Source organism: Erinaceus europaeus, chromosome 20 (assembly GCF_950295315.1).
Source record: "Erinaceus europaeus chromosome 20, mEriEur2.1, whole genome shotgun sequence".
NCBI lineage: Eukaryota > Metazoa > Chordata > Mammalia > Eulipotyphla > Erinaceidae > Erinaceus > Erinaceus europaeus.
Window position 1 is genome coordinate 41,082,704 of NC_080181.1, and position 24,503 is coordinate 41,107,206.

The window sequence follows — 24,503 nt, forward strand, 5'->3', positions numbered from 1 at the left end:
CTGTCAATCTTAGTCCCGGGGGTAACAGACCAGCCACCTGGTATCCCTGGGACCCCAGAGAATTAAAAAGAACTAAAAAAGGGCTGTGGCCAAAGATAGACCCAGCTCACCCTGGGCAGATACTATTCTTGAAGGCCTAGCCACCAGGCCTGCATCACCCGGGATTGGAAAGAACTGGCTAAAGTCGTCCTGCCTGGGCCCACATTTCTTATATTTCTGGCCTATTTTAATGAAGAGTGCTGAGCCCAGGGAGAAAGAAACCAAAACGCCCAACCCTCAATCCCTATCACCATTAACATGCTACGCCAACAGAGTCTTGATTGTTAGATTATTGCCACCAGAGATGTTGGCTCTTTCTCCCACCAGACTAGGGCCTTGGTGGCCACCCTTAACCATCCTAATTAATACCCTCCAACAAACTTTAACTAGCAAAGGGCGCACTTGCTTTGGTTGCGGCAGAGAGGGCCACTTTAAGCGAGAATACCCTAACCAGGTGAGAAACGTTTGAGGCCCTGTGATCTTTCTCTCCTTCTCCCTATCCTTCATGCTCCAGGGAAGCTCGTGGAGTAGATGCAGAGAAGGAACCTCAGCAGATCAGAACCCTGGCCAGGCTCTGAAAAACTGAGTGTCCTTCCCCTGTTTAATCTTAACGAGTCTGACCTAATTTTTCCTCTCCCACTTTTTGTGGCGTTTGTTCTAGACTGTCACCTAATTTCTGAGTCAAACAGACATTACAGTGGACCTAGGCATTGTCTTAAAACTGCTATTTCCTGCCTAAAAAAAAAAAGCTTTTTGCCTCTACTCTCAGAAAGCTTTAAACCAGTTCTGAGTGAGATCTTATCTGGCTAGCAAGCTATTCTTTAAAGAAAGAAAGAAAGAAATCAAACAAGACATTCTCTTTAACTTAAAAGCTATTAATCAGAGAATCAGCACATACTTTTGATAGAAATTTAATGATTTGTTTCTTCAAAAATCTAAAATGTACCTTAGACCAAAAAAGAAACTTCCAAAGAATTTTCTCTGTGTGAGGGGCAGTAAACTAAGCCTACCTGTTCCATCTGCGCAGCCAATCACGTAATAGAGCTACTGCTCCACAGATTGGCATAGACTTCAGTCAATCATTCCCATAGCCACACCCGCCCCTCCTCGGGGGAGTGGCTGTGAGCCAAAAATCCAAAAACAGCTTTTCAAATGGAAAATTTTTCTTTTCACCAAGAATGTCTGTTTTAAGTCTGTGTGCTAACCTTGTTTTCACTAATGTGTGCTAACCCTCCAAAATAATAGAGTTTAAGTTTTAAATAAGATTTAGTTAAGCTGAATGTGATTTTAAAGATCCTGACTCGTAGAGTTGGCACACCTTTACCAGACTAAAATATAAGACAGTTTCGTCCTTCTGATAGCTAATATCAGCATCAATTCATTAGTTATTTTCTGAGATCTCTAGGTATGGTAAGACACCTCTTTAGTCTCTCTCACTCTTGTGAAAATTCTAAATCTTACTAACACCTCAATACCAACGGCCACTGTTTGTAACAAATTCCACGTTTGGACTGGCTTTATAATAATCCAGGTTGGATAGAGCAGTGGCCTTGCCAGGAAAGAAGGGTTAAAAATGATATTCCTGGCCTGATAAAAGTTTTTATTCGACAAATGTGATTCAACAAAATTATTTAGTGTAAAATTGTCATCTAAAAGAAATGTAACAGGATTCGACTTCCGGAGGCAGAGCTACGAGCAGCAGATCGCTTTCTCTCCTCTCCTCTCCTCTCCTGGATCAACTAGGAATACCAAAGGAGACCACCCAGGACCGAAACAAGACAGGACTAGAATGACCACAGGAACCCAGTAAATCACTGGTGAGTACAAACATGTGTGGCTGGTGACAGAGAGGAGAGAGGAGCCTAAGGAGAGATTAAGTGACTGCTAACAGTTCAGCAGTTTATCAGTTGAGACACCACCTGCAGTCTGCTCCACCAACAAAGGGACAGCTTAAGGGAGGAGAGGACTCCCCAGAGACTCACCAAGTGCAACTCTGAGTCTCCATTGCTACTACCCTCAGAATCTGGAGCAGTGGTAGGGAGGAACACCAGGGGACAGAGATCTAACCAGGAATCTCAGGAGAAGACCTATACCTCGGTGGCATAGCTGAGAGGCTGTGAAAGTCTCTTTACATTAACCACTGTATTATCTCTGCCACACCCTGCTTTATCTCTTGGTCAGGAGTCAGTGATTAAGCTAAGAAGCCTATTGAAAGTTTAAAAGCCCTCAGGCTCCCATAGCCTACAGGGAAGAAAAAAAAGAGGCTTTTAAACCACTGAGCTCCAACTCAGGGATTGAAACAACTGTTAACTTCCACCACTGTGAACCATTTAATTAACTTACTTAGACACAAGTCAATCCAGGCAATAGTGATCAATAATTGGAAAAGTACTGATAAAGGGAACTCATAACATAATATATAAAATGGTTAAAACAACAACAAAAAATACTGGAGAATTGAACCAGGACAAGAGTCCAGCTAAAAGTCCTCCAGAGGGTGAAGCACAAAATAACAAGTTCAACATCCAAACATTAGCTAAGGAAATAATAACAGGAGTGAGTAAAGAATTTGAAAAAATTGTAATCAGAAATGCAGGAACAACAAATGAGAATATGGAAGAAAATACTAATTATCTCATGGTTATTAGAGAGCTGAAAGCTGAAATCACTGAGCTAAGAATGCAACTAGCTGAACAAGCTAAAACAGTATCAGATCAGGGCAACAAAATAGATGAACTCCAGAAAACAGTAGAGGGCAGAGAGAATAAAATCTATGAGGCTGAAGACAGAATTAGCAAGATTGAGGATGAATTAGAGACAACTATAAAAGAAGTAAGAGATCTCAAAAAGAGATTAAGAGATGCTGAAAACAACAACAGAGTCCAATGGGATGACTGCAAAAGAAACAATATATGCATTATTGGCATACCAGAGGAAGAAAGAGAAGGAGAGGAAGAAAGCATTTTCCAGGCCATAATAGCTGAAAACTTCTCTAGTCTAGACAACATCAAAGACATAAAGATTCAAGAAGCCCAGAGGGTCCCAAACAGAATTAACCCAGACCTAAAGACACCAAGACATATCATACTTAGAATGGAAAGGAATAAGGATAAAGAAAGGATCCTGAAGGCTGCAAGAGAAAAACAAAGAGTCACCTACAAAGGAAAACCCATACGATTAGCAGCAGACTTCTCCATACAAACACTACAGGCCAGAAGAGAATGGCAAGATATCTATTGAGTGCTAATTGAGAAAGGCTTTCAGCCAAGAATACTATATCTAACTAGACTGTCATTCAGACTAGATGGAGGCATCAAAACCTTCTCAGACAAGCAACAGCTGAAGGAATCAACCATCACCAAGCCTGCCCTGAAAGAAGTTCTGAAAGGTCTCCTATAAACAACCAGACCACCACAAATAGGACATATATCAAAACACTCTAAAACTCTACAAGAATGGCGTTAAAATATCTTCAATCTTTGATATCAATAAATGTCAATGGCCTGAATTCACTTATTAAAAGACACAGAGTAGGAAGATGGATCAGAAAACACAACCCAACAATATGCTGTCTACAGGAAACCCACCTAACTCAACAAGACAAACACAGACTTAAAGTGAAAGGATGGAAAACTATCATACAAGCCAATGGCTCACAAAAAGGGCAGGAACAGCTATTCTCATATCTGACATGATAGACTTTAAAATAGATAAGATTAAAAAATATAGGAATGGACACTACTGAATGCTCAGTGGATCAGTCAATCAAGAGGACTTAACAATTTTTAACATCTATGCACCCAATGAGAATCTAAATACATCAAACTTCTACTAAAAGAGCTACAGCAATATATTAACAGCAACACAATCATAGTAGGGGACTTCAACACCCCACTCTCTCAACTTGACAGATCATCCAGGCAGAAAATCAATAAAGACATAAGGGAGCTAAATGAAGAGATAGATAAACTAGAACTATTGGACATTTTCAGAGTCATTCATCCCAAGAAACTAGAATACACATTTTACTCAAGTCCACATGAGTCGTTCTCAAGGATAGACCATGTGTTAGGCCACAAAGACAGCATCAGCCAATTCAAGAGCATTGAAATCATTCCAAGCATCTTCTCAGACCACAGTGGAATTAAACTAACACTTAACAATTGAAAAAAGATTAGTAACAGTCCCAAAATGTGGCAACAGTACACTTTTTTTTTCTTTTTTATTTAAGAAAGGATTAATTAACAAAACCATAGGGTAGGAAGGGTATAACAGTATAATTCTTAACAATTTCTGGGTCAAAGAGGAAATCAAGGAAGAAATCAAAATGTTTTGAGACTTCAATGAAAATGAAGAAACAAGCTATCAAAATATTTGGGACACAGCTAAAGCAGTCCTAAGATGGAAGTTCATAGCTATACAAGCATACAAGGAAACAAGAAAAAGCACAAATAAACAGCCTGATTGCACATCTTAAAGACCTAGAAGAAGAACAAAAAAGGAACCCTAAAGCAACCAGAAGGACAGAAATCACTAAAGTTAGGGCAGAAATAAATAACATTGAGAATAGGAAAACCATACAAAAGATCAACAAAAGTAAATGTTGGTTCTTTGAAAGAGTAAACAAAATCGACAAACCTTTAGCCAGACTCACAAAACAAAAAAGGGAGAAGACCCAAATAACTCGGATAGTAAATGAAAGAGGAGATATCACAATAGACACCGCAGAAATTCAACATATCATGCATGCGAGGCTTCTATGAACAACTATATGCCACCAAGCTAGAGAACCTGGAAGAAATGGACGATTTCCTAGATACCTACCAACTTCCAAAACTAAGTAAAGAGGAAGTGGATAACATGAACAGGCCCATCACAGCTAATGAAATTGAAACAGTTATCAAAAATCTCCCGAAAAATAAAAGTCCTGGACCAGATGGTTTTACAAATGAATTCTACAAAGCCTTCAAAGAAGAACTAATACCTCTACTTTTAAAAGTCTTCTAGAAGATTGAAGACACTGGAATACTCCCTGCCAGCTTCTATGAAGCCAACATCACCCTGATACCAAAAGCAGACAGGGACACAACCAAAAAAGAAAACTACAGACCAATATCTCTGATGAACATAGATGCGAAAATATTGAACAAAAATCTAGCCAACCGGATACAGCAGTATATCAAAAAGATTGTTCATCATGACCAAGTGGGGTTTATCCTAGGCATGCAAGGTTGGTTTAATATTCAGACTTTTAATATTAATCCCCATTGATAAAAGCCAATGCTCTCTGACAGATTGATGTAACTCACCTGCCCATGTTTGTTAAACAAAAACATTTTTTTTCTCAATTGGTACTTTTTCTAAATTTATGTGGGCTATAGCTAAAACAAAAAAAGCTCAAAAACCTCATAAGCCATATGCTCTCCTGATTTGCTTCAATAGATATATCCATTCAATATATTTTTTGTTTCCTTTAAAACATTACTCTCATTACAATAACCGCTATACTATACCCCTTAAGCTCAATTAATAAAAAAAAAAAAAGAAGGGGAATGCACCCCACAATATTCAGTTGGCTAAAGTGTCAATGAAGTAACTATACTAAACCTTTTTAATATTTACAAAAATTTGAATTGTCCATTTATTATATCTCATTGACAAAGCAACCCACTTTTCCAGTCATAGAGACATATTTTTTTTCTTTTTCTTTTAAACACTGGATATCCATGTTTTGTTTTTCTCTTGCTATGGTGGATGCCATTATTGCTCTTGCAAAATCCACAGAGTCCCTGTTGACAAGTCCTTACCATAAAGGACACATGCCTGTATATACCCAGCAAACCCAACCAACCTCCTCGCCCTGACCAACTACACTCTATTTCCACCCGTGGAGGTCCAGGTACTCCCCCTTGGTAATCCGGGTGCCCCTCCTTCTCCTCTCCTCCTCTTAACTGTGGGGCCTTGCTTGCTCAATAAAAGCGCACAGTTCATCCAGGAAAGGCTCGAGGAAATACGGCTTCACCAAGTTGAGGTCCACTATCACCAACTCAGGACTCTGGAGCCTGAAGGCTACGAACCATCCCCAGCACTCCAGTAGACCAATGATGGGTAAGATCTCAGAGAGACTGAGACAACCTAAGTCAGGTCATGGAGCCAATTTCCAAAAGCCAGCAGAGGCATGGTATCCAATGACGGGTAAGATCACTGGTGCGGTGACAACCTAAGACAGGAGCTATGCGACCTGGCATTAAAAAAACAGAAGGGGAATATGTTGGGGTCTGCTTGGCCCCGATCTAGGCCCAGCAGACACTCTGTAAGCCTGGCTCAAGTTTTGCGGACGGTCACTAACATCCTCAGAGTGACACAACATTTCCTGTAGGCCGTGTCTGAATTCACATCTGCCCTCCAACTGATGATGCGTAAAGAGCACAGGCCCCAACGACGGAGACGCCACCTCACACCACCTCTAACGACATCTCACCCTATATTTCCATCCCTGCCTCTAACCCCTGCCTATAAAAAAATTTTCCTTAAAAAAGCGAGTCACTGCTTTGACAGTACTCCGAAATTGGTGTGGTGTCTTTTCTCAAGTCCTCAACACTCTCCCTCCTGATCAGGCCAAGAAGGGGGGTCCGGCTGGTCCAGATCTCCCTCATCACGACTGTCAGGGAGAACCCCTACAACACAAGCCACGAAAGGGGCTGAGACAAGAGGCAGGGCCTGCAAGACATCAAGGCTCAGGTGACCTCCTGGCTCTCCACGAACCCAAACCCATGCAAGGGCCTCCCCATTACCACTGTGCGACCTCCACACCAGACCAGCCTTCCTGCTTGGGCACGGCAGGCACAAATGGGGCCTGCAACTCAGGCTGCCCCCAGATCAGGGGACCAAGCGCAACCCGGGCGCAGGACCATACACATGCACAGGCCCATGCTCCCTCTGCCATCGGCTGCCTGAGCACTAGTCAGGACTAGGGCCACACCCCTGATCCAAGGACCCAGTCCAGCTGCAGAACTCTTACTCTGCCCGCAAGCTGCATGCATGGAAACACACCAACCGCTGGGCTACCTCTGCCTCATGAAGGTATGCTTAAGGCCTGAGGCTCAGGGCCATGGGTCAGACCCCTGGAGCCTTAGCCAACTTCCCCCTGCTCCTCGTAGCCCCTGGAAATACAGGACAATGGCAAGGGTGGAGACCCTGCAGGCTGCTCAAGCCACAATCACCACCATTGTGAACCATGCCCATTTGCCCGGCCCAAGGCCTACAAACCAGAGGGCTCTAGAGAGTGAGGCCATGCAGGCCACCACAAGGCGGCCAGCACAGACCTGTTGACCGGCCTTGCAGTCCCTGACTCACCCTTACGACCCTGGCTGCCAGCTCTGCCAAGGGACACCCTAGGCCATACCCTAGCTCCAACAGGTCCACCTTGCTTTGGGACACACTGCCGGACATGGCTGCTAGAGGGAATGTGAGTGGAAGTGGGGGAGTGTGATGCCAGGAGGTTAGGCCAAGACAGGTGAGGTGAGGCCTGGTAAACTCAGAAAGGCTATGCAGGGCAAGGCGAGGCAAGCCAAGACGAGGCAAGGCAAGGCAAGGCAAGACCCGGCAAGGCATATGTCCCTCACTCCTGCTGCCTCAGGGTCGCACCATGTGCCGCATGGACCTCAGAACCGATGAGATAGACGGAGGGGGTTCTCACTCATTTTGTTCAGCTTTTCCAAGGAATGCTGGTGTGAATGGGGAGTCATCATCGATCCCAGCACCTTTGGGGAGGTTGCCAAAGGGCAGAAGGTGGGCCCTGCTCAGGCTCTGTCTATGGCTCTGTCTCTGGCTGCGGCTTCGCCTTCGGCTCCAAATCCGGCCACGGCTCAGGGAAAGGCTGAGAGGCTCAGCTCCTCCCTGCATCACCCACAGGGCCTGAGGAGCCCAGCCCCTGAGCTCAACCCAAGGAGAGTGGATACCCCATGGAGCACACTCCAGCCTGCCACCACGGCCACTGCATTGTGCGCCAGCGCTACAACAGCAGCAGCAGCAGCAGCAGCATCAGCCTCCACTGCAGGCCGACCCATTGCCAGGCCTAGTGCCAGTCTCCGACAAGGCCCCAGCTGACCAGAGCCAAGCTTACCTGGGGTAGTTGTCCTCAGCCAGGCTGCACACATAGTTGCCATAGTCAGCCTCTGCCTCACCCTCTGGGGCTGGCTCGCCAAGTGTGTCCGGGTCCTCTCCTCAACTTACCTCGCCGACTGGGCCGTCCAGTCCGCCTGGCAGCCAAATGCACCTGAGAGGTGGGGAGACAACATGGGTGCGCATCACCAGGGTGCATGCTGGGCTCTGGGCCCATGCTTGGCAAGACCCAGCTGGCCTACCTCCTGCTAAGACTGGCCTCTGCGCTGCTGCCCTGACCATTGCCCGCAGGCCTGGGTGTCTGCCAGCGCCAATGCCTGCCTGCCAGCTTGCCTGTTTGCTAGCCAACGTGGCTGCCGGCTTGGACTGGTGAGGGTGCCGGGCGTGCATGAGTGTGTGCATGCAAGTGGGAATGCAAGGATGCTGCTGGGGGGGCAACCTCTTGGGCCCCCTGGCTTCTGCCCTGGACCAGCTCTCTGCTACCTTCACAAACAGTCTGCAAGCCTTGGGCCTAGGCCACACAGCCCTGGGGCCCTCACACCCTCATGCCCTCACACCCTCCTCAAAGCCCACAACACTGCCCTTTGCAGGAAGTAATGGCTGGATTGTTGGTATGTTCCCTTCCCCCCTTCCCCCCACCTCTGAGAAGAATTGGTTTGCCCCTTGCTAGTTTTGTGAACTGCTTTCTCCTCGCCCCCTATGCTAAAGAATGGGCATAGTCCCAGCAGCAGCAGCAGACAAAGGATGATGGAATACAGGTCCATGAAAGATGATGAATGACATAGTGGGGGTTGTATTGTTAAATGGGAATCTGGGGAATGTTATGCATGTACAAACTATTGTATTTACTGTTGAATGTAAAACATTAATTCCCCAATAAAGAAATAAATTATTAAAAAAAAAAGAAAGGATGATGGAGAAAAGTACATGGTATGGTGATTTGCCGTTCGTGAATAAAGATTAAACTGTGTTCTCAGCCCAGTCGTGTTTTACTGGTCGTCTCTGTTACCCGCCTGTGAATCCAGGCCGGTTAAACCAAGAAAGGAGGGGGTTCTCACTCATATTGTTCAGGTTTTCCTAGGAATACTGGTGTGAGTGGGGAGTCATCATTGATCCCATCACCTTCGGGGAGGCTGCCAAAGGGCAGAAGGCAGGCACGGCTCAGGCTCTCTCTATGGCTCTGGACCTGGCTGTGACTTCGCCTTCGGCTCCAAATCCGGCCACGGCTCAGGGAAAGGCTGAGAGGCTCAGCCCCTCCCTGCAGCACCCACAGGGCCTGAGGAGCCCAGCTCGTGAGCTCAGCCCAGGGAGAGTGGTTTCCCCATAGAAGCACACTCCAGCCGGGGACCACAGCCACTGCATTGTGCCCCAGCGCTACAACAGCAGCAGCAGCAGCAGCAGCAGCAGCAGTGCCTCCACCGCAGGCCGACCCATTGCCAGATCTAGTGACAGTCCCCGACAAGGCCCCAGCTGCCCAGGGCCAAAGGCCAGCTTACCTGGGGAAGGTGTCCTCGGCTAGGCTGCGCACATAGCCACCACAGCCAGCCTCCGCCTAAGCCTCTGGGGATGGCTTGCCAAGTGGGTCCGGGTCCTCTATTCGCCTTGCCTCGCCGACTGGGCAGTCCAGTCCGCCTGGCAACCAAATGCAACTGAGAGGTGGGGAGACAACAAGGGTGAGTGTCAGCAGGGTACATGCTGGGTTATGGGCCTATGCTAGGGAAGACCCAGCTGGCCTGCCTCCTGCTAAGGCTGGCCTCTGCGTTGCTAGTCCTATCCATTGCCCGCAAGCCTAGGTGATATCGGCGCCATTGCCTGCCGGCCAGCTTGCAAGCCTGCCTACCTGCCGGCTTGCCTGCCAACATGGCTGCTGGCTTGGACATGGAGGGTTTCGGGCATGCATGATTGCGTGCATACAAGCCTTGGGCCTTGGCCACACAGCCCTGGGGCCCTCACAACCACATACCCTCACACCCTCCTCAGGGTGCACAACACTGCCCTCTGCAGGAAGCAAAGGCCGGATGACTACCGAAAATCCTATAAGCACACCCTCCAAGCCTGGCCTAGCCTAGCTCACACCCACTGCCTGCACACCTGACAGCCTGACAGCCTCCACGGGGAGCAGTGCAGCCAGCTAGGCTGACTTACACACCAGAGCCACAGGGATCCCAGGAGGCTTCACAGGGACCGTGGCTGTTCTGGACTGCACATAAGGCCTTCCAAAAGACTCCTTCCTAAACACACACAAGCCACGAAAGGGACTGAGACAAGAGGCTGGGTCTGTAAGTCATCAAGGCCCAGGTGACCTCCTGGCCCTCCAGGGGCCCAAATACCCCATGCAAGGGCCTCCCCATCACCACTGTGCAACCTCCACACCAGACCAGCCTTCCTGATTGGGCACGGCAGGCACAAATGGGGCCTGCAACTCAGGCTGCCCCCAAATCAGGGGACCAAGCGCGACCTGGGCCCTGGCACAGGCCCGGGCCCAGGATCATGACCATGCCCAGGCCCAGCCTCCCTCTCCCATAGGCTGCCTGAGCACTAGTCAGGACTAGGGCCACACCCCCGATCCCAGGACCCAGTCCAGCTGTCTAACTCTAGCTCTGCCCCCAAGCTGCATGCTCGGAAACCCCCACACAGCTGGGCTACCTCTGCCTCACGAAGGTACGCTTAAGGCCTGAGTCTCAGAGCCATGGGTCTGACCCCTCGAGGCTTAGCCAAATTCCCCCTGCTCCTCGTAACCCCTGGAGATAAAGGACAATGGCAAGGGTGGAGACCCTGCAGGCTGCTCAAGCCACAATCACCCCCATTGAGAACCATGCCCATTTGCCCGGCCCCAGGCCTACAAACCAGAGGGCTCTAGAGAGTGAGGCCATGCAGGCCACCACAAGGCGGCCAGCACAGACCTGTTGACCGGCCTTGCACTCCCTGACTGACCCTTACCACCCTGGCTGCCAGTACTGCCAGGGGACACCCTAGGCCATACCCTAGCTCCAACAGGCCCACCTTGCTTTGGGCCACACTGCCTGACATGGCTGCGTAACGGACTGCGAGTGCGAGTGGGAGTGGGAGTGGGAGTGGGAGTGTGATGCCAAGAGGTTAGGCCAAGACAGGTTAGGTGAGGCCTGGTAAACTCGGTAAGGCTATGCAGGGCTAGGCGATGCGAGGCAAGGCAAGGCAAGGCAAGGCAAGGCCAGGCCAGGCCAGGGCAGGCCAGGCAAGACCCGGCAAGGCATGTGTCCCTCACTCCTGCTGCCTCAGGGTCGCACCATGTGCCCCATGGACCTCAGAACCGATGAGATAGACGGAGGGGGTTCTCACTCATTTTGTTCAGCTTTTCCAAGGAATGCTGGTGTGAGTGGGGAGTCATCATCGATCCCAGCACCTTCGGGGAGGCTGCCAAAGGGCAGAAGACGGGCCCGGCTCAGGCTCTGTCTATGGCTCTGTCTCTGGCTGCGGCTTCAACTTCGCCTTCGGCTCCAGATCCGGCCACGGCTCAGGGAAAGGCTGAGAGGCTCAGCCCCTCCCTGCAGCACCCACAGGGCCTGAGGAGCCCAGCCCCTGATCTCAGTCCAGGGAGAGTGGGTCCCCGTGGGAGCACACTGCAGCCCGCCACCACGGCCACTGCCTTGTGCGCCAGCGCTACAACAGCATCAGCAGCAGCCTCCCCTGCAGGCCGACCCATTGCCAGGCCTAGTGCCAGTCCCCAACAAGGCCCCAGCTGCCCAGGGCCAAAGGCCAGCTTACCTGGGGGAGGTGTCCTCGGCCAGGCTGCGCACACAGCCGCCACAGCCAGCCTCTGCCACAGCCTCCTGGGCTGGCTCGCCAAGTGGGTCCGGGACCTCTCCTCGCCTGGCCTCACCGACTGGGTCGTCCAGTCCGCTTGGCAGCCAAATGCACCTGAGAGGTGGGGAGACAACACGTCTGTGCGTCAGCAGGGTGCATGCTGGGCTCTGGGCCCATGCTCGGCAAGACCCAGCTGGCCTGCCTCCTACTGAGGCTGGCCTCTGCGCTGTTAGCCCTGACCACTGCCCACAGGCCTAGGTGCCTGCCGGCGCCAATGGCTGCCTGCCAGCCTGCCTGCCTGCCTGCCAGCCTGCCTGCCTGCCTGCCTGCCAGCCTGCCTGCCTGCTTGCCTGCCAAAGTGGCTGCCGGCTTGGACTGGTGAGGGTGCCTGGCGTGTATGAGTGCGTGCATGCAAGAGGGAATGCAGGGATGCTGCTGGCGGGGCACCCTCTTGGGCCCCCTGGCTTCTGCCCTGGACCAGCTCTCTGCTACCTTCACAAACAGTCTGCAAGCCTTGGGTCTAAGCCACACAGCCCTGGGGCCCTCACACCCACATGCCCTCACACCCTCCTCAGGGTGCACAACACTGCCCTCTGCAGGAAGCAAAGGCCGGATGACTGTCCAAAATCCTCCAAGCACACCCCTCCAAGCCTGGCCTAGCCTAGCTCACACCCTCTGCCTGCACACCTGACAGCCTGACAGCCTCCACGGGGAGCAGTGCAGCCAGCTAGGCTGACTTACACACTAGAACCACAGGGATCCCAGGAGGCTTCACAGGCACCCTGGCTGTTCTGGACTGCACATAAGGCCTTCCAAAAGACTCCTTCCTAAACACACACAAGCCACGAAAGGGACTGAGACAAGAGGCTGGGTCTGCAAGTCATCAAGGCCCAGGTGACCTCCTGGCCCTCAAGGGGCCCAAATACCCCATGCAAGGGCCTCCCCATCACCACTGTGCGACCTCCACACCAGACCAGCCTTCCTGCTTGGGCACGGCAGGCACAAATGGGGCCTGCAACTCAGGCTGCCCCCAAATCAGGGGACCAAGCGTGACCTGGGCCCTGGCACAGGCCCTGGCCCAGGACCATGCCCATGCCCAGGCCCAGCCTCCCTCTCCCATCGGCTGCCTGAGCACTAGTCAGGACTAGGGCCACACCCCCGATCCCAGGACCCAGTCCAGCTGTCTAACTCTTGCTCTGTCCCCAAGCTGCATGCTCGGAAACACCCCACACCGCTGGACTCCCTCTGCCTCATGAAGGTACGCTTAAGGCCTGAGACTCAGGGCCATGGTTCTGACCCCTGGAGCCTTCGCCAACTTCCCCCTGCTCCTCGTAGCCCCTGGAGATACAGGACAATGGCAAGGGTGGAGACCCTGCAGGCTGCTCAAGCCACAATCACCCCCATTGAGAACCATGCCCATTTGCCCGGCCCCAGGCCTACAAACCAGAGGGCTCTAGAGAGTGAGGCCATGCAGGCCACCACAAGGCGGCCAGCACAGACCTGTTGACCGGCCTTGCACTCCCTGACTGACCCTTACCACCCTGGCTGCCAGTACTGCCAGGGGACACCCTAGGCCATACCCTAGCTCCAACAGGCCCACCTTGCTTTGGGCCACACTGCCTGACATGGCTGCTTGACGGACTGTGAGTGCGAGTGGGAGTGGGAGTGGGAGTGTGATGCCAGGAGGTTAGGCCAAGACAGGTTAGGTGAGGCCTGGTAAACTCGGTAAGGCTATGCAGGGCTAGGCGCTGCGAGGCAAGGCAAGGCAAGGCAAGGCAAGGCAAGGCAAGGCAAGGCAAGGCCAGGCCAGGCCAGGCAGGCAAGACCCGGCAAGGCATGTGTCCCTCACTCCTGCTGCCTCAGGGTCGCACCATGTGCCGCATGGACCTCAGAACCGATGAGATAGACGGAGGGGGTTCTCACTCATTTTGTTCAGCTTTTCCAAGGAATGCTGGTGTGAGTGGGGAGTCATCATCGATCCCAGCACCTTCGGGGAGGCTGCCAAAGGGCAGAAGGCGGGCCCGGCTCAGGCTCTGTCTATGGCTCTGTCTCTGGCTGCGGCTTCACCTTCGCCTTCGGCTCCAGATCCGGCCACGGCTCAGGGAAAGGCTGAGAGGCTCAGCCCCTCCCTGCAGCACCCACAGGGCCTGAGGAGCCCAGCCCCTGATCTCAGTCCAGGGAGAGTGGGTCCCCGTGGGAGCACACTGCAGCCCGCCACCACGGCCACTGCCTTGTGCGCCAGCGCTACAACAGCATCAGCAGCAGCCTCCCCTGCAGGCCGACCCATTGCCAGGCCTAGTGCCAGTCCCCAACAAGGCCCCAGCTGCCCAGGGCCAAAGGCCAGCTTACCTGGGGGAGGTGTCCTCGGCCAGGCTGCGCACACAGCCGCCACAGCCAGCCTCTGCCACAGCCTCCTGGGCTGGCTCGCCAAGTGGGTCCGGGACCTCTCCTCGCCTGGCCTCACCGACTGGGTCGTCCAGTCCGCTTGGCAGCCAAATGCACCTGAGAGGTGGGGAGACAACACGTCTGTGCGTCAGCAGGGTGCATGCTGGGCTCTGGGCCCATGCTCGGCAAGACCCAGCTGGCCTGCCTCCTACTGAGGCTGGCCTCTGCGCTGTTAGCCCTGACCACTGCCCACAGGCCTAGGTGCCTGCCGGCGCCAATGGCTGCCTGCCAGCCTGCCTGCCTGCTTGCCTGCCAAAGTGGCTGCCGGCTTGGACTGGTGAGGGTGCCTGGTGTGTATGAGTGCGTACATGCAAGAGGGAATGCAGGGATGCTGCTGGCGGGGCACCCTCTTGGGCCCCCTGGCTTCTGCCCTGGACCAGCTCTCTGCTACCTTCACAAACAGTCTGCAAGCCTTGGGTCTAAGCCACACAGACCTGGGGCCCTCACACCCGCATGCCCTCACACCCTCCTCAGGGCGCACAACACTGCCCTCTGCAGGAAGCAAAGGCCGGATGACTGTCCAAAATCCTCCAAGCACACCCCTCCAAGCCTGGCCTAGCCTAGCTCACACCCTCTGCCTGCACACCTGACAGCCTGACAGCCTCCACGGGGAGCAGTGCAGCCAGCTAGGCTGACTTACACAATAGAGCCACAGGGATCCCAGGAGGCTTCACAGGCACCCTGGCTGTTCTGGACTACACATAAGGCCTTCCAAAAGACTCCTTCCTAAACACACACAAGCCACGAAAGGGACTGAGACAAGAGGCTGGGTCTGCAAGTCATCAAGGCCCAGGTGACCTCCTGGCCCTCAAGGGGCCCAAATACCCCATGCAAGGGCCTCCCCATCACCACTGTGCGACCTCCACACCAGACCAGCCTTCCTGCTTGGGCACGGCAGGCACAAATGGGGCCTGCAACTCAGGCTGCCCCCAAATCAGGGGACCAAGCGCGACCTGGGCCCTGGCATAGGCCCTGGCCCAGGACGATGCCCATGCCCAGGCCCAGACTCCCTCTCCCATAGGCTGCCTGAGCACTAGTCAGGACTAGGGCCACACCCCCGATCCCAGGACCCAGTCCAACTGTCTAACTCTTGCTCTGTCCCCAAGCTGCATGCTCGGAAACACCCCACACCGCTGAACTCCCTCTGCCTCATGAAGGTACGCTTAAGGCCTGAGACTCAGGGCCATGGTTCTGACCCCTGGAGCCTTCGCCAACTTCCCCCTGCTCCTCGTAGCCCCTGGAGATACAGGACAATGGCAAGGGTGGAGACCCTGCAGGCTGCTCAAGCCACAATCACCCCCATTGAGAACCATGCCCATTTGCCCGGCCCTAGGCCTACAAACCAGAGGGCTCTAGAGAGTGAGGCCATGCAGGCCACCACAAGGCGGCCAGCACAGACCTGTTGACCGGCCTTGCACTCCCTGACTGACCCTTACCACCCTGGCTGCCAGTACTGCCAGGGGACACCCTAGGCCATACCCTAGCTCCAACAGGCCCACTTTGCTTTGGGCCACACTGCCTGACATGGCTGCTTGACGGACTGCGAGTGCGAGTGGGAGTGGGAGTGGGAGTGGGAGTGTGATGCCAGGAGGTTAGGCCAAGACAGGTTAGGTGAGGCCTGGTAAACTCGGAAAGGCTATGCAGGGCTAGGCGATGCAAGGCAAGGCAAGGCAAGGCAAGGCAAGGCAAGGCAAGGCAAGGCAAGGCAAGGCAAGGCAAGGCAAGGCAAGGCAAGGCAAGGCAAGGCCAGGCCAGGCCAGGCCAGGGCAGGCCAGGCAAGACCCGGCAAGGCATGTGTCCCTCACTCCTGCTGCCTCAGGGTCGCACCATGTGCCGCATGGACCTCAGAACCGATGAGATAGACGGAGGGGGTTCTCACTCATTTTGTTCAGCTTTTCCAAGGAATGCTGGTGTGAGTGGGGAGTCATCATCGATCCCAGCACCTTCGGGGAGGCTGCCAAAGGGCAGAAGGCGGGCCCGGCTCAGGCTCTGTCTATGGCTCTGTCTCTGGCTGCGGCTTCACCTTCGCCTTCGGCTCCAGATCCGGCCACGGCTCAGGGAAAGGCTGAGAGGCTCAGCCCCTCGCTGCAGCACCCACAGGGCCTGAGGAGCCCAGCCCCTGAGCTCAGTCCAGGGAGAGTGGGTCCCCGTGGGAGCACACTGCAGCCCGCCACCACGGCCACTGCCTTGTGCGCCAGCGCTACAACAGCATCAGCAGCAGCCTCCCCTGCAGGCCGACCCATTGCCAGGCCTAGTGCCAGTCCCCAACAAGGCCCCAGCTGCCCAGGGCCAAAGGCCAGCTTACCTGGGGGAGGTGTCCTCGGCCAGGCTGCGCACACAGCCGCCACAGCCAGCCTCTGCCACAGCCTCCTGGGCTGGCTCGCCAAGTGGGTCCGGGACCTCTCCTCGCCTGGCCTCACCGACTGGGTCGTCCAGTCCGCTTGGCAGCCAAATGCACCTGAGAGGTGGGGAGACAACACGTCTGTGCGTCAGCAGGGTGCATGCTGGGCTCTGGGCCCATGCTCGGCAAGACCCAGCTGGCCTGCCTCCTACTGAGGCTGGCCTCTGCGCTGTTAGCCCTGACCACTGCCCACAGGCCTAGGTGCCTGCCGGCGCCAATGGCTGCCTGCCAGCCTGCCTGCCTGCTTGCCTGCCAAAGTGGCTGCCGGCTTGGACTGGTGAGGGTGCCTGGCGTGTATGAGTGCGTGCATGCAAGAGGGAATGCAGGGATGCTGCTGGCGGGGCACCCTCTTGGGCCCCCTGGCTTCTGCCCTGGACCAGCTCTCTGCTACCTTCACAAACAGTCTGCAAGCCTTGGGTCTAAGCCACACAGCCCTGGGGCCCTCACACCCACATGCCCTCACACCCTCCTCAGGGCGCACAACACTGCCCTCTGCAGGAAGCAAAGGCCGGATGACTGTCCAAAATCCTCCAAGCACACCCCTCCAAGCCTGGCCTAGCCTAGCTCACACCCTCTGCCTGCACACCTGACAGCCTGACAGCTTCCACGGGGAGCAGTGCAGCCAGCTAGGCTGACTTACACACTAGAACCACAGGGATCCCAGGAGGCTTCACAGGCACCCTGGCTGTTCTGGACTGCACATAAGGCCTTCCAAAAGACTCCTTCCTAAACACACACAAGCCACGAAAGGGACTGAGACAAGAGGCTGGGTCTGCAAGTCATCAAGGCCCAGGTGACCTCCTGGCCCTCAAGGGGCCCAAATACCCCATGCAAGGGCCTCCCCATCACCACTGTGCGACCTCCACACCAGACCAGCCTTCCTGCTTGGGCACGGCAGGCACAAATGGGGCCTGCAACTCAGGCTGCCCCCAAATCAGGGGACCAAGCGTGACCTGGGCCCTGGCACAGGCCCTGGCCCAGGACCATGCCCATGCCCAGGCCCAGCCTCCCTCTCCCATCGGCTGCCTGAGCACTAGTCAGGACTAGGGCCACACCCCCGATCCCAGGACCCAGTCCAGCTGTCTAACTCTTGCTCTGTCCCCAAGCTGCATGCTCGGAAACACCCCACACCGCTGGACTCCCTCTGCCTCATGAAGGTACGCTTAAGGCCTGAGACTCAGGGCCATGGTTCTGACCCCTGGAGCCTTCGCCAACTTCCCCCTGCTCCTCGTAGCCCCTGGAGATACAGGACAATGGCAAGGGTGGAGACCCTGCAGGCTGCTCAAGCCACAATCACCCCCATTGAGAACCATGCCCATTTGCCCGGCCCCAGGCCTACAAACCAGAGGGCTCTAGAGAGTGAGGCCATGCAGGCCACCACAAGGCGGCCAGCACAGACCTGTTGACCGGCCTTGCACTCCCTGACTGACCCTTACCACCCTGGCTGCCAGTACTGCCAGGGGACACCCTAGGCCATACCCTAGCTCCAACAGGCCCACCTTGCTTTGGGCCACACTGCCTGACATGGCTGCTTGACGGACTGTGAGTGCGAGTGGGAGTGGGAGTGGGAGTGTGATGCCAGGAGGTTAGGCCAAGACAGGTTAGGTGAGGCCTGGTAAACTCGGTAAGGCTATGCAGGGCTAGGCGCTGCGAGGCAAGGCAAGGCAAGGCAAGGCAAGGCAAGGCAAGGCAAGGCAAGGCCAGGCCAGGCCAGGCAGGCAAGACCCGGCAAGGCATGTGTCCCTCACTCCTGCTGCCTCAGGGTCGCACCATGTGCCGCATGGACCTCAGAACCGATGAGATAGACGGAGGGGGTTCTCACTCATTTTGTTCAGCTTTTCCAAGGAATGCTGGTGTGAGTGGGGAGTCATCATCGATCCCAGCACCTTCGGGGAGGCTGCCAAAGGGCAGAAGGCGGGCCCGGCTCAGGCTCTGTCTATGGCTCTGTCTCTGGCTGCGGCTTCACCTTCGCCTTCGGCTCCAGATCCGGCCACGGCTCAGGGAAAGGCTGAGAGGCTCAGCCCCTCCCTGCAGCACCCACAGGGCCTGAGGAGCCCAGCCCCTGATCTCAGTCCAGGGAGAGTGGGTCCCCGTGGGAGCACACTGCAGCCCGCCACCACGGCCACTGCCTTGTGCGCCAGCGCTACAACAGCATCAGCAGCAGCCTCCCCTGCAGGCCGACCCATTGCCAGGCCTAGTGCCAGTCCCCAACAAGGCCCCAGCTGCCCAGGGCCAAAGGCCAGCTTACCTGGGGGAGGTGTCCTCGGCCAGGCTGCGCACACAGCCGCCACAGCCAGCCTCTGCCACAGCCTCCTGGGCTGGCTCGCCAAGTGGGTCCGGGACCTCTCCTCGCCTGGCCTCACCGACTGGGTCGTCCAGTCCGCTTGGCAGCCAAATGCACCTGAGAGGTGGGGAGACAACACGTCTGTGCGTCAGCAGGGTGCATGCTGGGCTCTGGGCCCATGCTCGGCAAGACCCAGCTGGCCTGCCTCCTACTGAGGCTGGCCTCTGCGCTGTTAGCCCTGACCACTGCCCACAGGCCTAGGTGCCTGCCAGCGCCAATGGCTGCCTGCCAGCCTGCCTGCCTGCTTGCCTGCCAAAGTGGCTGCCGGCTTGGACTGGTGAGGGTGCCTGGCGTGTATGAGTGCGTACATGCAAGAGGGAATGCAGGGATGCTGCTGGCGGGGCACCCTCTTGGGCCCCCTGGCTTCTGCCCTGGACCAGCTCTCTGCTACCTTCACAAACAGTCTGCAAGCCTTGGGTCTAAGCCACACAGACCTGGGGCCCTCACACCCGCATGCCCTCACACCCTCCTCAGGGCGCACAACACTGCCCTCTGCAGGAAGCAAAGGCCGGATGACTGTCCAAAATCCTCCAAGCACACCCCTCCAAGCCTGGCCTAGCCTAGCTCACACCCTCTGCCTGCACACCTGACAGCCTGACAGCCTCCACGGGGAGCAGTGCAGCCAGCTAGGCTGACTTACACAATAGAGCCACAGGGATCCCAGGAGGCTTCACAGGCACCCTGGCTGTTCTGGACTACACATAAGGCCTTCCAAAAGACTCCTTCCTAAACACACACAAGCCACGAAAGGGACTGAGACAAGAGGCTGGGTCTGCAAGTCATCAAGGCCCAGGTGACCTCCTGGCCCTCAAGGGGCCCAAATACCCCATGCAAGGGCCTCCCCATCACCACTGTGCGACCTCCACACCAGACCAGCCTTCCTGCTTGGGCACGGCAGGCACAAATGGGGCCTGCAACTCAGGCTGCCCCCAAATCAGGGGACCAAGCGCGACCTGGGCCCTGGCATAGGCCCTGGCCCAGGACGATGCCCATGCCCAGGCCCAGCCTCCCTCTCCCATAGGCTGCCTGAGCACTAGTCAGGACTAGGGCCACACCCCCGATCCCAGGACCCAGTCCAACTGTCTAACTCTTGCTCTGTCCCCAAGCTGCATGCTCGGAAACACCCCACACCGCTGAACTCCCTCTGCCTCATGAAGGTACGCTTAAGGCCTGAGACTCAGGGCCATGGTTCTGACCCCTGGAGCCTTCGCCAACTTCCCCCTGCTCCTCGTAGCCCCTGGAGATACAGGACAATGGCAAGGGTGGAGACCCTGCAGGCTGCTCAAGCCACAATCACCCCCATTGAGAACCATGCCCATTTGCCCGGCCCTAGGCCTACAAACCAGAGGGCTCTAGAGAGTGAGGCCATGCAGGCCACCACAAGGCGGCCAGCACAGACCTGTTGACCGGCCTTGCACTCCCTGACTGACCCTTACCACCCTGGCTGCCAGTACTGCCAGGGGACACCCTAGGCCATACCCTAGCTCCAACAGGCCCACTTTGCTTTGGGCCACACTGCCTGACATGGCTGCTTGACGGACTGCGAGTGCGAGTGGGAGTGGGAGTGGGAGTGGGAGTGTGATGCCAGGAGGTTAGGCCAAGACAGGTTAGGTGAGGCCTGGTAAACTCGGAAAGGCTATGCAGGGCTAGGCGATGCAAGGCAAGGCAAGGCAAGGCAAGGCAAGGCAAGGCAAGGCAAGGCAAGGCAAGGCAAGGCAAGGCAAGGCAAGGCAAGACAAGGCAAGGCAAGGCCAGGCCAGGCCAGGCCAGGGCAGGCCAGGCAAGACCCGGCAAGGCATGTGTCCCTCACTCCTGCTGCCTCAGGGTCGCACCATGTGCCGCATGGACCTCAGAACCGATGAGATAGACGGAGGGGGTTCTCACTCATTTTGTTCAGCTTTTCCAAGGAATGCTGGTGTGAGTGGGGAGTCATCATCGATCCCAGCACCTTCGGGGAGGCTGCCAAAGGGCAGAAGGCGGGCCCGGCTCAGGCTCTGTCTATGGCTCTGTCTCTGGCTGCGGCTTCACCTTCGCCTTCGGCTCCAGATCCGGCCACGGCTCAGGGAAAGGCTGAGAGGCTCAGCCCCTCGCTGCAGCACCCACAGGGCCTGAGGAGCCCAGCCCCTGAGCTCAGTCCAGGGAGAGTGGGTCCCCGTGGGAGCACACTGCAGCCCGCCACCACGGCCACTGCCTTGTGCGCCAGCGCTACAACAGCATCAGCAGCAGCCTCCCCTGCAGGCCGACCCATTGCCAGGCCTAGTGCCAGTCCCCAACAAGGCCCCAGCTGCCCAGGGCCAAAGGCCAGCTTACCTGGGGGAGGTGTCCTCGGCCAGGCTGCGCACACAGCCGCCACAGCCAGCCTCTGCCACAGCCTCCTGGGCTGGCTCGCCAAGTGGGTCCGGGACCTCTCCTCGCCTGGCCTCACCGACTGGGTCGTCCAGTCCGCTTGGCAGCCAAATGCACCTGAGAGGTGGGGAGACAACACGTCTGTGCGTCAGCAGGGTGCATGCTGGGCTCTGGGCCCATGCTCGGCAAGACCCAGCTGGCCTGCCTCCTACTGAGGCTGGCCTCTGCGCTGTTAGCCCTGACCACTGCCCACAGGCCTAGGTGCCTGCCGGCGCCAATGGCTGCCTGCCAGCCTGCCTGCCTGCTTGCCTGCCAAAGTGGCTGCCGGCTTGGACTGGTGAGGGTGCCTGGCGTGTATGAGTGCGTGCATGCAAGAGGGAATGCAGGGATGCTGCTGGCGGGGCACCCTCTTGGGCCCCCTGGCTTCTGCCCTGGACCAGCTCTCTGCTACCTTCACAAACAGTCTGCAAGCCTTGGGTCTAAGCCACACAGCCCTGGGGCCCTCACACCCGCATGCCCTCACACCCTCCTCAGGGCGCACAACACTGCCCTCTGCAGGAAGCAAAGGCCGGATGACTGTCCAAAATCCTCCAAGCACACCCCTCCAAGCCTGGCCTAGCCTAGCTCACACCCTCTGCCTGCACACCTGACAGCCTGACAGCCTCCACGGGGAGCAGTGCAGCCAGCTAGGCTGACTTACACACTAGAACCACAGGGATCCCAGGAGGCTTCACAGGCACCCTGGCTGTTCTGGACTGCACATAAGGCCTTCCAAAAGACTCCTTCCTAAACACACACAAGCCACGAAAGGGACTGAGACAAGAGGCTGGGTCTGCAAGTCATCAAGGCCCAGGTGACCTCCTGGCCCTCAAGGGGCCCAAATACCCCATGCAAGGGCCTCCCCATCACCACTGTGCGACCTCCACACCAGACCAGCCTTCCTGCTTGGGCACGGCAGGCACAAATGGGGCCTGCAACTCAGGCTGCCCCCAAATCAGGGGACCAAGCGTGACCTGGGCCCTGGCACAGGCCCTGGCCCAGGACCATGCCCATGCCCAGGCCCAGCCTCCCTCTCCCATCGGCTGCCTGAGCACTAGTCAGGACTAGGGCCACACCCCCGATCCCAGGACCCAGTCCAGCTGTCTAACTCTTGCTCTGTCCCCAAGCTGCATGCTCGGAAACACCCCACACCGCTGGACTCCCTCTGCCTCATGAAGGTACGCTTAAGGCCTGAGACTCAGGGCCATGGTTCTGACCCCTGGAGCCTTCGCCAACTTCCCCCTGCTCCTCGTAGCCCCTGGAGATACAGGACAATGGCAAGGGTGGAGACCCTGCAGGCTGCTCAAGCCACAATCACCCCCATTGAGAACCATGCCCATTTGCCCGGCCCCAGGCCTACAAACCAGAGGGCTCTAGAGAGTGAGGCCATGCAGGCCACCACAAGGCGGCCAGCACAGACCTGTTGACCGGCCTTGCACTCCCTGACTGACCCTTACCACCCTGGCTGCCAGTACTGCCAGGGGACACCCTAGGCCATACCCTAGCTCCAACAGGCCCACCTTGCTTTGGGCCACACTGCCTGACATGGCTGCTTGACGGACTGTGAGTGCGAGTGGGAGTGGGAGTGGGAGTGTGATGCCAGGAGGTTAGGCCAAGACAGGTTAGGTGAGGCCTGGTAAACTCGGTAAGGCTATGCAGGGCTAGGCGCTGCGAGGCAAGGCAAGGCAAGGCAAGGCAAGGCAAGGCAAGGCAAGGCAAGGCAAGGCCAGGCCAACCAGGCAGGCAAGACCCGGCAAGGCATGTGTCCCTCACTCCTGCTGCCTCAGGGTCGCACCATGTGCCGCATGGACCTCAGAACCGATGAGATAGACGGAGGGGGTTCTCACTCATTTTGTTCAGCTTTTCCAAGGAATGCTGGTGTGAGTGGGGAGTCATCATCGATCCCAGCACCTTCGGGGAGGCTGCCAAAGGGCAGAAGGCGGGCCCGGCTCAGGCTCTGTCTATGGCTCTGTCTCTGGCTGCGGCTTCACCTTCGCCTTCGGCTCCAGATCCGGCCACGGCTCAGGGAAAGGCTGAGAGGCTCAGCCCCTCCCTGCAGCACCCACAGGGCCTGAGGAGCCCAGCCCCTGAGCTCAGTCCAGGGAGAGTGGGTCCCCGTGGGAGCACACTGCAGCCCGCCACCACGGCCACTGCCTTGTGCGCCAGCGCTACAACAGCATCAGCAGCAGCCTCCCCTGCAGGCCGACCCATTGCCAGGCCTAGTGCCAGTCCCCAACAAGGCCCCAGCTGCCCAGGGCCAAAGGCCAGCTTACCTGGGGGAGGTGTCCTCGGCCAGGCTGCGCACACAGCCGCCACAGCCAGCCTCTGCCACAGCCTCCTGGGCTGGCTCGCCAAGTGGGTCCGGGACCTCTCCTCGCCTGGCCTCACCGACTGGGTCGTCCAGTCCGCTTGGCAGCCAAATGCACCTGAGAGGTGGGGAGACAACACGTCTGTGCGTCAGCAGGGTGCATGCTGGGCTCTGGGCCCATGCTCGGCAAGACCCAGCTGGCCTGCCTCCTACTGAGGCTGGCCTCTGCGCTGTTAGCCCTGACCACTGCCCACAGGCCTAGGTGCCTGCCGGCGCCAATGGCTGCCTGCCAGCCTGCCTGCCTGCTTGCCTGCCAAAGTGGCTGCCGGCTTGGACTGGTGAGGGTGCCTGGCGTGTATGAGTGCGTACATGCAAGAGGGAATGCAGGGATGCTGCTGGCGGGGCACCCTCTTGGGCCCCCTGGCTTCTGCCCTGGACCAGCTCTCTGCTACCTTCACAAACAGTCTGCAAGCCTTGGGTCTAAGCCACACAGACCTGGGGCCCTCACACCCGCATGCCCTCACACCCTCCTCAGGGCGCACAACACTGCCCTCTGCAGGAAGCAAAGGCCGGATGACTGTCCAAAATCCTCAAAGCACACCCCTCCAAGCCTGGCCTAGCCTAGCTCACACCCTCTGCCTGCACACCTGACAGCCTGACAGCCTCCACGGGGA

The 24,503-nt window shown here is 56.2% G+C and overlaps 1 long non-coding RNA gene and 8 other non-coding genes across 12 annotated transcripts in view; all 9 read right to left on the reverse strand.

The window, feature by feature from the left end:
- LOC107522705 (uncharacterized) overlaps window positions 1-24,503 on the reverse strand; it is a 227,886-nt gene that overhangs the window by 10,667 nt on the left and 192,716 nt on the right. For 3 of the 4 annotated variants that reach the window (XR_009546556.1, XR_009546559.1, XR_009546555.1), the window contains exon 2: window positions 9,660-9,812. This is a non-coding gene — a long non-coding RNA (uncharacterized LOC107522705). Of the gene's footprint in view, window positions 1-8,188; window positions 8,318-9,659; window positions 9,813-24,503 lie in introns of those variants that run through there. The other variant, XR_009546558.1, reaches the window with a different exon arrangement.
- On the reverse strand, window positions 7,699-7,796 carry LOC132535125 (small nucleolar RNA SNORD116). The gene has a single exon (XR_009546908.1). It is a non-coding gene; the product is annotated as a small nucleolar RNA SNORD116 (small nucleolar RNA).
- On the reverse strand, window positions 9,181-9,279 carry LOC132535147 (small nucleolar RNA SNORD116). The gene has a single exon (XR_009546929.1). It is a non-coding gene; the product is annotated as a small nucleolar RNA SNORD116 (small nucleolar RNA).
- LOC132535049 (small nucleolar RNA SNORD116) lies at window positions 11,442-11,539 on the reverse strand. The gene has a single exon (XR_009546833.1). It is a non-coding gene; the product is annotated as a small nucleolar RNA SNORD116 (small nucleolar RNA).
- On the reverse strand, window positions 13,830-13,927 carry LOC132535050 (small nucleolar RNA SNORD116). Its single transcript, XR_009546834.1, has one exon. It is a non-coding gene; the product is annotated as a small nucleolar RNA SNORD116 (small nucleolar RNA).
- Window positions 16,231-16,328, reverse strand: LOC132535051 (small nucleolar RNA SNORD116). The gene has a single exon (XR_009546835.1). It is a non-coding gene; the product is annotated as a small nucleolar RNA SNORD116 (small nucleolar RNA).
- On the reverse strand, window positions 18,575-18,672 carry LOC132535052 (small nucleolar RNA SNORD116). Its single transcript, XR_009546836.1, has one exon. It is a non-coding gene; the product is annotated as a small nucleolar RNA SNORD116 (small nucleolar RNA).
- Window positions 20,981-21,078, reverse strand: LOC132535053 (small nucleolar RNA SNORD116). Its single transcript, XR_009546837.1, has one exon. It is a non-coding gene; the product is annotated as a small nucleolar RNA SNORD116 (small nucleolar RNA).
- Window positions 23,329-23,426, reverse strand: LOC132535054 (small nucleolar RNA SNORD116). The gene has a single exon (XR_009546838.1). It is a non-coding gene; the product is annotated as a small nucleolar RNA SNORD116 (small nucleolar RNA).